Raw genomic sequence first — 15051 nt, 5'->3', positions numbered from 1 at the left:
TTCAACTGGGAAGGTATCCCAACAGCCTTCATCACTCATTCTAACAAGATCTTGTTCAGTGCTGTAGCATAGATATATTCAATATGTTGGAGAAAGTACTTTTAAAAGGTGTTAAAAATTTTGAAATTCTTGATAGGACTTAAATTTCGCGCCGTCGAGCGTAAGGAGCTGGCCACTGGTACTGATTCCTTCTCCAAAGGTTGCCATCCACTTGTAAAATTTTATACTTCTCTTTCAAAGAAATTAATATATGAGAACATTGCCGGACAATGATGTATATAAAGCAAAATCTATAACAAAACAAGTGATCATGAAAATAAAAAAATTTATTTATAATTTTTTTTATTTCATGATCTGAAAGTTTCATGAAATACTATTTTATAAAAAAAATTAAAATCGGTAAGAAAAAAAATTTAAGAATCAAAAAATTCAACATAATACATGTAACATGTGTCAAATGGACCTTAACTAGATATAAAACTCGATGCAAAGCAACGAATAAAAAGCAGCTGCTGTTGTTTAGCATTCATAATTTTCTACACCAAATGACAAATCACGCTCATCAGTGAATATTAAAGCAATTATTGCTGGTTTTTGAATAATACAATTTATTGCCATCTCCGGTTTGCCGGAACCGAGCTGACGAAGGGCGAGGTGAAAATACTATTTATGCTCCCAGAGATTTTAAATCATTGTATTGACAAGAACGGCAAAAATAATTGTTTTACTACTTCCGCTTTGGCCGATAAGATAAAATGATACAGCGCATTACTTGGACATTTTATCAAGTCCTACTCAAATAGAAGAGAGTAGCATTTTAAAACGTTAATAAACAAATTCCAGGCGTATCAATTTGATTTTTTTTTAAAATCAATTTTAGAAGACATAAAAGAAATTTATAATGTCAAGTCTTTTTATAGGATAGATTTTGAACAAAATATTTACAAGAAAAACGATATAATAGAAAAGTAAAAAAAAAAATTAATTTTCAGTAAAAGTGTTGGAGGGGTGTGACATGTCCCTGCATACCCTCTTAATTACCACCCTTACCTAAAATATATATTGCTATTTTTGTTCACATGAAAATACAAATCATTGTCGTTTAAATAGCTTTTTAAAACAATTTGAATCAATTTTGAATTCCCGAACCGGAAGTACGTTAGATCAAAATGAGAGGAAATAAATCCTTGTAAGTTTTTTTACGTCATGCAGGTCAATATAACCAACCGTTTTTGAGAAATCGCGTGCACAAAATTGGATAAGCCAAAAGAGAGATGGAAATTAGTGGAAAATATAATAAAATAATTATATAGACCTTTTTTAATTTTTTTTTAAATTTTTAAAAATAATAATAACTAATAATAATAATATAATAATTACATAGACCTTTTTTTTATTTCAATAAACATATCTTTTACAGGGCTGCATTAACAGATCCCAGGGATCTGTTGAGGCTGTACTCAAATCTCTTCCTCCAAGGAAGAGATTTAGACATCACGGACGAAAGTGTTCCCACGGAGGGGGAGAGTGCCGGCATCTTCATCAGCCGCCTCAATCTCTTCCATGATGCAGTAGATGAAATTTCCTCCCTGGAGAATGTACGTCTTCCCCTGGAGGTGACTTTCCACGGGGAAGCGGCTGTGGATTTGGGCGGCCCCAGGAGGGAATTTTTCCACTCGTTCATGGAGGAGGTGAAACACCGACTCCTCCATGTAAATGCGGGTGCCATAGAGTTACTTCTTCAAGAAGAAGCACTAGCAAGGCACCATTACTTTTACGCTGGCCTCGTAATCGGTAGGTTATGAATTATATCTTTAATAGTCATTTCTTAAAAACAAGTTTCTATTTCGGTTCTAGAATAATTATTGTTTCTATTTGTACAGGCCTGAGCGTTCTTCAAGGAGGCCCTCTGTTAGGGGGCCTACCAAATATTATTGATGGCTGCACAGACGCCCATTCCCAGTTAAGGCGCGGACTGGAGAGGACGGGTGTCCTTCAGGTATGTGAAGTTTCTGGAAAAATGTCTATATACATTGTAATAAAAAATAACTTGCCGTACTTTCGATGTATGTTTCAAATGGTGTTCACTACTTTCAGCTGATTGAACGAACGAACGTAAAGTACTTATTTACAAATGGAACCAACACGCTCAGTGTTTCCAGACTAATGCAAATGATCTCCGAACCTGGAAGTAATGCCAGAATAAAGGAGGAGAAATCCGTTGGAATAAGACTTGTGAAATACCTCCGAGAAATGTACGGTAATATCTAATATCAACGGGCTAAAAATTTTTGTAAGGAAAATTTTAAAAATGCATAACGTCTGTTTCTGAGCATGTTGCACATGCGCTATTGGGAGATTAATTTTTGTCTTTTCTACATTAGCAAATCAATTGCTAGCCAAAATATTGGTCAATCTTGCACATGGTCCAATATGGTATATAATTCAAAGCAGAATCTGTCAGCCAGTTAGGTTCACCCATGCAGATGCTCTGCCTTCTCCGTAATTCTCTAATGAACAATCGAGAAAATACAGATCTTTTATTAACAAGACTGGTATTTCCTGTCGCTGTCGTACAAAAGCAGGGACAGGGATATTCGATATTTTAACATTTCTGTCAGTGAGAATTTTTATCGGCCAATGAGTGCAGCCAGCTAGCAGATGGTTTGTTATATTACTGATGGTTATATTACTGTCTGTAATATATAGTTCATACAAAGGCCATATATATTGTTGCACAGGTCTTAAGGTAATTCTGCTTCAGTGTACATGTATCACAAATATGCTTAAATCAAAAACATGCAGTTAATTCTGTTTTTGTTCACGTCCGATATATAGATGTGACAATTGAAGAGAGCACCAACGCACTGGGCGCGTGCCTCCAGGTGTTTAAAATGTGTAATTAAATTAGAAAAAAAAAAATCTCAAATAAGGGGTGTCCTCACCTTAATAATATCAATGATGCTTGCTTTCTTTGAATTAACGTACATGTATATATGTTATTTATATTATTATAAGATGTCCATTTCAATCATTGTAGATTTATTTAAGCGAACATGCAATAATAAGTAATATATTTACACGGCCGGAGTCCCCGTCATTCTCACTTTTAAAGATTTAGGTATTCAAGGTTAATCAGTACATGTATATTTACTCAGATAGTACTTTCGGGCATGAAAAGATGGGATATGTGTACAAAATCGGTATTATCTTAATTTTGTTGAAAGTTATCACCCTCTTCCGTTGGAGTTGGAAATAATAAAATACAAAAAAAACAATGTTAACAGAACTCTTCCGCTATATGGAAGACCTTAAAAAAAAGTCATTTTCAATATTTATTTAATATACTTCCAAGGGGTAGAGTGAAAATACTTTATGTAGGAATATATATTAAATAAGAGTTCTCCCGGTTTGAAGTTTGTTGAAATCTTGAGCCCCAGAGAAAGGAGGGGCCACAATACCCTGTACATGACACAAAAGAACAATGAATTAAGCTATAAATATTTTAGGGAATTATTTTCTAGTAGTTTAAATATATTTTTATTCAAATGATACATGTATCTAGGACATGTAGTTTCAAGTAAAGATTTTTATTTGCATTCATTCATGAAAAATAGTTTGCACAATTATATATACTAAGTTTTAAGAAAATTTTTATGGATAAACTGATATGTACAAGTAAAGTTTACCTGTTTTTTGAATTTGATTTTTCAGAGTTTTGATTTCAACAGTTGGAGCCATTCCTGAAACTGATGCACATGGCACAACAACAACCATGCTGCCTTCCTTTCATGTGGTGCAGATTGAGCCTCTTAAAAAAACGCCAAACAAAAATCAATCGCAATATGTTTGATGTAAAGGCAAAACAGAGGTCTTCAGTATATATAAAAAATAATTATAGGGGAAAATAAATTGCAAAAGATTTTATAAGTATGATCTCACAATTTAAAATCAAGTTTTGGGTAAAAAATCTTCCGACCTTATCTGAAATATCTGTTTTGAACTGAAAGACAATAAAAACTAGTGCTAATTGTAAAAGTGAAACGCGAAACGAAATAAAAGTGAAAAAAAATATTGCGCACAAGGGGGATCCCAATTCGCTAAATATTACGCTCCCCAACTAATTTTGGTGCCATATCCCTGTAAGCCTCATTAAATAAGACAAACTCTATGCATTTGAGACTTCAACAACATTTACCCAGAAGTGTACCAAGTTCATTTAAATTTTAGCATTGCACGCGTGTGCATGTGAATGCATCAGCGTAATGACCATATCATCTTGTCTACACAATCTATATATTTTAATATACTAAATATGAACAGTTTTAATCCAAAAGTATTAAAAAAAAGCAGTACGCTCATTCAAGTGTATATTTGATTTTACCCACTTCACGTGCACGCACGTGCATACACGAGCATGGTGACCATACCTTTTGTAAAGTCTATTACATCTATCTATGTTCTAAATCACCCCGTTTGGTTGGAAAACAAGGGAGTTATTGCAATTTCAAGTTTCAGCCAATCAGATTGCAGCAAACGTGCATGCGCGTGATTTCATGAATTTTTTTCTATATCATACCGGAGGATATCCTTATGAATGACTATATTTTAAATTTCAAACCATTTCCTCAAAAAACAAAGGAGATATAGCCATTTTAAGTTTCAGCCAATCAGATTGCAGCACACGTGCATGCGCGTGATTTCTTGAAATGTTTTGTATATCATATTGCAGGACATCTTAATGTATCACTATATTTTAAATTTCAAAGCATTTCGTCAAAAAACAAAGGAGATATAGTCATTTAAAGTTTCATCCAATCAGATTGAAGCACACATGCATGCGCGTGATTTCATGAAACTTTTTCTATATCGTATTGTAGGATATCATAATTCATGACTATGTTTAAAATTTGAAAGCATTTCGTCAAAAAACAAAAGATATATTGCGATTTTTGTTTCAGCCAATCAGAGCGAAGTCTGACGTGCACGCGCGTGAGTTCGTGCAATTTGACAGTGTCACGATATTAACACTATTAATATATCTTTATGTGATGTGTTTCAAAGCATTTCATCAAAAAATGTAAAAGTTACGGCCATATTAATTATAACAGTCATTTCACTCACTTCACGTGCCCGCACGTGCAGGCGTATGCGCGCAAAATGACCTTCGTTCAGCACATCTACACAACACACCTATTAACCCTAAAAAGGTTTTAGCTCAGTTGGGTGAACAGTTTCTGAGAACACTCGCGGACAAAAAAGTACCGGAGAAGAAATAAGAAAAAAAAAGAATAATAATAATAATAATAATAATAACTAGAAACTATCTCGTTGCGAGCAACGAGAGGTCTTCCGTCCGTTTTAGGAAAAGAAACCCACGTAAAATCGAGCTGAAAAGAGATTTAAAATTTTGGTCACAAGGAGGATTGAAACCATGTCGCCAATGCGAATGCGCATTTTTTTTTTACTTTTATATCCCCAAAACGCTAACCATTAAGCTATTGGGAATACTGCTCTAAATATACTTGTGTATACCACGGTACTTTTGCAACAGTTCACCTGTCTAAGAATTATAAAAAGCATTCATAATTTCGCGCCAAACGCGACGAGTAAATATTTGCGCCTTTTCTTTGGACTGATCTATTAGATAGGTATGATAGCATCAATTAAATTTTAAAAATAAAACATTCTTAGCGCCTTTATTTTATTTTGACGTTAAGAAAGTATATGTAACACATTATACACATTACATATCGTATCTAGCCCAGTTACACTAAAGCAGTGAAACGGAAATTAAGTTTTAAGATTGACACTCAATTGCAACGTACTACTGTAACGTGTCGGATATGAGCGGTCAGTAGGTCCGTGCTCGGATTACACTGGGTATATGATTGAATGCAATATATACAGATAATAATATGACACCTGCCTGGTGTCTTTAAAGTGGCTACAATATACTTACACAGTATGATTTAACTTTGTAAGAGCTTCTCTGTCCTAATGACAAACCTATAGCTAATGTTACACAGCTACATTTTAACTAGTCACTGACTACGGCAACTTTGCACAATCCTATTTGATCGATAAACCATTTGGTTTCTGTACCAAAGTGAAAACATTAGCCAGTTGGCTGTACTGCCCCCTTGTACCTCAACTTAATCAATGATCACAAGTTATCAGATATCATATTGATAAAATAAAACAGACTATCTTTCTTTTGGCAACACTATTATTATTTTCTAACAGAACATCATTTATATATAACACTTGTATAATTCTTTAGTCAATTGACCAATTAATTACAATATTTACATTGATTATCTATTATAATATAAACAAGTAACGGAGGTAACTCCTCCAACCATTTCACTACTACGTGAGAGTCGAAGTAGTTTTTTACATTTCATGTATCCTTATGTCAGAATGGTTTAATCAAACGCTCAGCTGCCTCCATAAACCCCTACTCGCGAAAAGGCGGATTTGACAGAGACAGCCGCCATTTTGGACCCGCTTCAGATTTTTGAATGCAAATATCTAGACTTTAGATTTATCAACATTCAAACAAATTAAATAGTAAGCATTATAAGGAGGGCTTCTATTACCATACCAAATAAAAATGAAAAATACTGAAAAACAAAAAAGTTAGAAAATACGATTTTTTTAAGTTTGCAATTCGTAACGACCGGAAGTACTGACGACGCACGAAAAGGCGATTCTGCAACCCACAAAGTCATGATCTATCATCTCCAATAAGTCTCCAGTTCATATCCTTAGCCATTTTCGATAAAAGTGTGCGACAAAATCGCATTTTAAAATCAGGAAATTGTCCATAACTTGGCATCAGAAGCGAATTTTCCAAGTTACTCTTCGGATGTAACAACTTCATATAATGACGCATATTTTGTGAAAGTTTCATGAAAAACCACTGAATAGTTTTCGAGAAATCGCCTGCACAAAATTTTGTCAAAAAAAATAATAATAATAAGAACTAGAATGAACTCGTTGCGAGCAACGAGAGGTCTTCCGTCCGATTCCGGAAAGAAAACGTAAAATCGAGCTGAAAATATAAAAAAAAATTGCACACAAGGGAGATGGAACGCAAGTCGCCAGCATGAATTTCCAACACTCTTAATATTACGCTATTGGAACCTCTACTCTAAATCCACTTGTATATATTCACGAAACAGTGCTTCTCTCTTTGAATTATCAAATGGCGGGTCACTATTCAAAATTTAGCGCCAAACACCACGAGTTAATCTTCGCACCTTTTCTTTGGAATGTTCTTTTAAATAGAAGTGATAGCTTCAATGAAATTTAAAAAAGAACGTTCTTATAGCCTAGGCTTCGAAGTTTAGAAAGTATATTTAACACATTTTACAAATTCCATAATGTACACTAAAGCGATGAAACGCTTATAATTTTTTTTTAATTTCCTGTTTATCCCCAAAGTGAACTATCCCGATAAGTTAATCGAAAAAGGTTGAAACGTTTCGCCGAAAAACATGACTCGCCCTACATAAACGACGGTCAGAGAATCAGATATCATTTATGCTTAATAACCTGAATCAGGTCTTTGAGACAAGAATGCAAGAATAAACCAGACCTGCCTACCCTTTTCGTTTCAAGGGTGTAATTTCAGAAAATTTTTGGTGGAATTTCAGAGGTAAAAGCGTAATCAATCATGTTTTCCTACTTTGTCGTTTTACAATAATAGTTTATTTCTTTCAGACCCACCGAAATTGTACATAACTAAACAAACCTGGCATAACCTTTTCTTTTTCGAATCATCTATTGGCAAAAAAGTGTTGTAAAATATCAGTATCTTATATTAAACTCAAATTAACCGCACACCCTTAATCAGCATTTGGTCAATGTGTATCAGATCACTTCATTGAAGGCTTGAGTTTGCATGTTAATGTTTACACAAATTGATCATAATAACACTTATTTTTCTTTTTAACACTCACATTTCTCTTTCTTCTTCGAAGCAATGGTAAAGTGAATTAACTTGGGCATAGAAATGGGCATACTTATTGTAATATCATTTAACAGTTGAAGTAAGCATGCAGTACCATCTCGTGTTCTTCGTCGCCCGCGTGGCGCAGTGGTTAGAGCGTCTCCTCTAGAGTCGCGAAATAAGGAGTCATCCCTCATCTTTGCCACACCGGTTTCCATATAAGTATTAGGTATATAACGTTAGTTATCAAACTGTTCCTCTATTAATTACTTTAATTAGAACTTCTCATTTTATTTCAGCTGCTTGTACTTTGACTCTTAAATTTAGACGTTTATAATGGATTTAAACCAAAATAGCAAAAGCGTAATATTAATATCAGTGGCGTAATAGCGTAATTTTGTGGTAAAAAGCGGAAGAATTCCGCCAAAAGCGGAAGGGTAGGCAGGTCTGATAAACTTCATGAAGCGATCTTCAAAAAAATCTTTTTCTTATTTTTGTCTTATTTATTAGTTTAATATGACACAAGTATGCATAGAAAAAAAGTGGTTAAGATTTATACTTGATATTGACATTGATATAATTGATTTTCTTTTTTGAGAAAGTATTATTTATAAGTATGATTTACGATCTGTTTTTCCGTTATGCACAAAAGATATTAGGTATCGAATTCCATTTGCACATTTAGTCTTTTCTTTTTCTACTTTGAGAACCAGCCAAAACCAATTATAGAAGACGCTAGTTTGACACTGAACTGCAACGTAACTACGACGTGACAATCCAGGTATTCCTTTACCTTTCATTTATCCTTATGTTATTTTCGTTCAAGCAAACGCTCGGCTGCCTCCGTAAACCACTATTGCGAAATGTCGGCGTTGACAGAGACAGCCGCCATTTTGGACCCGCTTCATATTTTTGAATGCTAATATCTAGAGTTAAGATTTATCAGCATTCAAGCAAATTATATAGTAAGCATTATAAGAGAAGTTTCTATTAACATACCAAAAATATATGAAAAATATTGAAAAACAAAAGAGTTAGAAAATACCATTTTTTTAAAATTTGCATTTCGTATCGGACGGAAGTACTGACGATGCACGAAAAGGTGATTCTGCAAACCACAAAGTCAGGATCTATCATCTCCAATAAGTCTCCAGTTCATATCCACATTCATTTTCGATAAAAGTGCGCGACAAAATCGCATTTTAAAATCAGGAAATTGTCCATTACTTGGCACCAGATGCGCAATTTCCAAATTTCTCTTCGGATGTAACAACTTCATATAATGACACATATTTTGTGAAAGTTTCATGAAAAACCGCTATACAGTTTTCGAAAAATCGCCTGCACAAAATTTTGTCAAAAAAAAGAATAATAATAATAAGAAACAGTAGAATCACTATAAGGTCTTCCGTTGAGACGGAAGACCTTAATAATAATAAGAAACAGAGTAAAAACAATATGTTCCCCAACTTCGTTTGGGGAACATAATTGGGGGGTTGTTTGTTTGTTTGTATTAATTTTACATTAACTTTGTAGAACTACCTGAATTCTGAGTTTCACATGTGCTTTGATCTTCATTTGGATGTGAAATCAACTCCTGCAGTGATCCTGCATCAATAGAAGGACCACCTTTTGGCGGTATGACTTTCCATAATAGTTTTAGAATTGTCTACAATGTATGTATATTAATTATACATAAATATGTAATGTATAAATTAGTGTTGGCAAATCGCACAATTTTTAATTACCGGTTACTCGCTTAATATTCCGATCGAGTACCCGGTTACTCGGCTGATTTATTCATATGTATCATTTATCTCATCTTTCACTCATAGATTCTAATACAACAATATAAAGGTATTGTAGTGTATTAACTTTATAAACTTTAAAAGAAAACGCACGCAGTATCTAAAATTAAAATAATAATTGAAACCAAAAATTTAATTAAATCAGAAGAAAAATAAATATTCAATGTTTCACGCTATTTTACAATGGCATTCATCAATTTTACTTTTCAACCACCGATATATGTTACGACCAATGAGAATAAGTTGCCTGGTCTGCTTGAACAACAGCAGAATTACCGGATGTGCTGGTTGCACTCTCCAGAACTGCTCTTGTAGGGGAATCTCCAGTGGAAAGACCGAAAGCCATTTCTCTATTGTGTTCGCCTGATTCCCACTCCTGCTTTTGTGTTTTTTTCTGAGACACTTGATGCAACTCGAATGAATGCTGAAAAATCATAGAAGTATTTAATGAGGTCAAGCTACTTCCAGGCAAAGGATTTTCACATTATACATTTTACATGTATATAAAAAGTAGAATCAAATGGGGGTTAAAATTAACAGTAATCAACCAATGGGATTTCAGTTAAAAAAAAAATTCTGTAAAATATGTGGAAATGAAGAGTTTTAAAAAAATTCTATTTAAATTGATATTTTATTGTATTGAAAAAATTAAGTATTTATATGTACCTTCATTCTTATGAATCCTGCATTGTTGTCCCTCCTCATATATTTTGATTTTGTTCAGTGGGAAGCTGAGTTTTGATGCTTCACAATCCTGAACACACTTCCTCCAATCTTCTGCCAGGAGTCTTTGCTGGTCCTTGTCTGACAAAGAACGAAAGTGGCGGAAGGGATGGTATGTATGGAAATCTGGTTCTTCAGGCCCATCATGGAACATAACTGCACCCTCATGTAAAGACCACCACATGTTCTCTCCACCATACATAAAATCTGAGATTTTCTGGTAGTGGACTTGAAAAAGTGTTGGTCTCTTCAGTATCAAATCAAGATCAAATTCCATATTTTCTGACCTTGGTAAGAATTTCGCCTGATGACTGACAATGGATTCTTGATGCTTAAGGTAGTCCTTCTTGGTCTCGTCCATCTGTTGAGCATTATACCGTAAAACTGCATTATACCTTCCCACACCGTCTGTTAGCTGTATTTAACGATATACTCCTTAAGTCACCAAATGATCTCTCTTCTTGTTCCGGGACTAAGGATCTAAGGCAGAACAGTCTATAAGTTTCAGGACAATGTACTGTTAAACTGTGAAAGTGGCTGCCAAAGAACCTTCTGGTGGTCATCTTCTTTGGAATTCCGATGACAGATTTTGAGAGGATGGAGATTTTAAAACAAGGGTTGTATAATCGTAGTCCTTTCTTTGTTGTTCTCTGCTGGTATTCACTGTAACATATAGATATGATTTCCACCAAAGCCATACAGAGTTCTGAAATTTCTTTGCTGATTTTTTTCTCCGTGAATTTGAGATGAGTAAACATGGCTAGCTTGACTGCAAATAGACGGGCATCAGACCCCTTAAGCTGGTTTTTGTCCCCAATCGTTGATGTAGAAAATTGTTCGAATTCTTTCTGTGTTGTTAAGTTCTCAATATGGCAAGGTAGTTATAAAATTAAATTCTGTACTATGTTGGTTATGTCATGTAGAGGCTCGTAGGGTGGTATCTCGTATAGGTGGAGCAAATCAGTAATATCTTCGTTGGTTGGCATAAGGGCAGGTGGTCTCTGGATACCTTGAAGAGTTGTTGTTAGTTCTTCCTGCATCTCAATTTTGTTTTTGTTAAGGATATCATGGCCTCTGGCTCTTAATTCTGCTTCAAGGTCTGTCTTTTTTAGATTGGACAATGGGGATGGGTTTGTTACTGAAAATCTTTTCCATAGTTCTCCATCTTTGAAAATTTGCATTCGGTCATCTAAGGAAGGGTTCCCGATGTTGTAAACATAATCTAAATTTTGATGCTCCTTTGATCTTGCTCCAAACAGGCAGCTGTAGTTCCCACCCCTTTGATGGCCGGCCTCAAACTGTCTAGCGGGGCTATCCCCACTAAAAACTCTTGGAACAAACTTAACTTCCTCATCCTGCATTCTTATATTTTTGAGGTCTCCAACCCTATCCTGCATGTACGATAGCTGGTCAATATCTAAACTTGAGGATTGTCCTAGGATGTAAAGGTATGGTCTCTCCACCTTTCCTTGTATGTCTATAGGGGGCGCTCAGGAAACCTTTTCATGTACTCTTCATTTGTAAGGAAATTGGCATTATCATAGATGGTACTGGTCATTACGGTGAAGTAGCTATGATTAATATTTCAGAGTGGTCGTGCCAAATTTTTAGGTGTCTTGTATTCTCCATCTTTTGCAGCTTTTCTTTTGCTTCTGTGTCCGAGTCTGTTTTTTTTTCTCCAAGTTTCTCAAAAATTGTCTGCAGCTGATTTGATGTTAATGCGGCTACTTCAGTATTTCTCTGATAGTCTTGATGATTGTCCCTCATAGCATTCATTATATTTTTTAAAGGAATCATCCTACCATACACTGTCATCTCTTTGTCAATAAGTCTACCATTTTCATCTATTTTTTTGTTTTGTAGATTTTAGGAACAATTCTCTCTCCAATGTACAGCTCCTTTCTTCCAAGTTTACTGATAATTTCTCTCAGTGCTCTAGCAGGTCTGGGGGTGGGTACTGAAACTTTCCGAAAAACTTTTTGCCTTGCTCTGCGAACTCTCTGGAGAAAGTCCCTACCACTGATCCCTTGATTCGTGTTAAGTTGGTCACAGTTTACACCATTTAATTTTGCAAACATCTGTAGAACCTGACCTGCATTATTTGGAATTATCCCTCGTTTGTTTTTCACCTGAAACTTAAGGGCAAGATATCTCCAGATGACTCGAGACCCTGGCGCTAAATTTCTCATAAATTTCAGAAATTCTTCTCTTTTGAACTGGTAATTATCTATGTTGCCAATATGCTTCTTGGCCTTCTTCGTCCCTTGTAACATTTTTTTTGAATTTTCTGTTATTCTCTTTCTTGCTACATTTGGTGCCTCAAAGAAGATAGATAACCTGTCTCGGACAGATTGGCTATAGGATTTTCCAGAAGCAAGAAAATTTTGAATTTCATTTTCGTTGTTTCCTATAAGCTGACTCATAGATTTTGTGCTCTCTCTTGTGATTTTGATTTTTTGATTGTTTTCGTTTTTGTTCACTTGTGTTTTTCTCGATCAGGTTAAATTTTTTTGTTACTGAAGATTTCAAATCTGTGTTGAAATTTTTTTTCATGATAGGTTCTAACACATTAAGGAGTTGTTCTGCTCCATTACTGTTGTTATGAGTCATTTCACTAACAAGTTCATTTGTTTTTTTTAACCAACTGTTCTGTGTTTTCTGTAGTAAAATTGTGTAATACAGAGTAATTGATCAGTGAGGTTTCACAAGGCACACAGTCGTATACAGTATGCCGCTGTTTGTCTTTGTGAGGAGGGGCATCCCATTGTTGAAGTGAAAATTTTGATATGAAATCTTCTTTTTTTTCACTACATTTATTGTTGTTTTTCCAGTACTTATTTTGTGTAATATAATTTTGAACTCTTGGTAATTGACATACAAATTTGTCATAGGGCAAATGCATCTTTGGGTATTTTTTCATTACATTATTGTAGAAATGAAATCTAAATGATGCAGATACATTTGATGATTTCTGATTGGTAACAGAATCAAGCAGTGTATCATCTTTTGAAGACCACCCATTGATACTTTCAGGATCTTTACTGCTACGCCCAATGATGACTTTGGCAAAATTGCAAAAATTCATGATGATGTAATGTTACTTAAACATTGACGTCTTATTCCTGACCAAATTTAAACATTTGGCTATTTTACACCATTATTGTCCATTAATTGGGAATAATGCATGCTTTTCGTTGTGTTAAAACATTTTGTTTTTCTTTTGTTCATATATATAGTCCTGATTCTTAATGAATTGGTTTTTAGCTCACCTGAGCCGAAGGCTCAAGTGAGCTTTTCTGATCACATTTTGTCCGTCATCCGTCCGTCTGTCTTTCTGTCCGTCCGTCTGTAAACTTTTCACATTTTTGACTTCTTCTCAAGAACCACTGGGCCAATTTTGACCAAACTTGGTACAAAGCATCCTTGGGTGAAGGGGAATTTAAATTGTTAAAATGGAGGGCCAATTTCCATACAACAAGGGGAGATAATCAAGAAAAGACAAAAATAAGGTGGGGTCATTAAAAAATCTTCTTCTCAAGAACCACTGGGCCAGAAAAGCTGAAACTTATGTGGAAGCACCCTGGGGTAGTGTAGATTCTAAATTGTTCAAATCATGACCCCCAGGGGTAGGGCGGGGCCACAATGGGGAATCAAATTTTTACATAGAAATATATAGGAAAAATCTTTGAAAATCTTCTTCTCAAGAACCACTGGGCCATAAAAGCTGAAACTGATGAGGAAACACCCTGAAATAGTGTAGATTCTAAATTATTCAAATCATGACCCCCAGGGGTTGGGCGATGCCACAATATATATTACAAGGGGGAAATCTGGTAAAGAACAATATGACAAAAGATTCTCAGGTGAGCGATGTGGCTCATGGGCCTCTTGTAAAAAATTTTGGTTGGTTGGTAACTAATTACACATTGACCTTTGTTCTTTGTTTGAAGTAAAACATTTTTTTTGTTGTTTTGTTTAGCTTCTTTTTGTAGTATACTGAATATTTCCTGAGTGAATTAAAATTCCTGTTGGTTACTATTAGTTGAATTGATTAAGTTTGATTCCTAAATATTAAATGGCTGCATGCTACTGAATCAATATGTTGTACTCACAGACTTTTTTTTATGAATAATGCTTGTTGTTATTCAAGGTCAATGTTGTTGTCAGCCATATTATAAAATAATCTCTAAATTAAAATTTTATTAAAAAAAAAAATTAAAATGAAATTTTAAAAAAATTTAAAACTAAAAAAGAATATTTTTTTATTACTTAGTTCATGATTATTATCTTTTTTTTAATTTGGTAGCTGTTTTATTTTTTCATAATTTTTATCAAATGAATTTATAACTTGTTTTGGACTTTAAAATTGATTGAAAGTTTTAATGTTGAATATTTTACTTAATTGGAAGCAACTTTAATATTGTTTAATGTTTATTTTACATTCCATAATGTTCAAATGCTTTTGCTTTGAGATTTTTTTCAGGACACAATATGTGTAGAATTTTTCATCACTGACTTAAAAATAAAATACAGTGTATGCTGAAATATTATTTTTGTGTGTGT

The sequence above is a fragment of the Saccostrea cucullata genome, unplaced genomic scaffold (genome assembly GCF_032062105.1).
Source record: "Saccostrea cucullata isolate Sc308-1 unplaced genomic scaffold, CSIRO_AGI_Scuc_v1 ctg2085, whole genome shotgun sequence".
Classification (NCBI taxonomy): domain Eukaryota; kingdom Metazoa; phylum Mollusca; class Bivalvia; order Ostreida; family Ostreidae; genus Saccostrea; species Saccostrea cuccullata.
Note: the sequence above shows the minus strand (reverse complement) of the source record.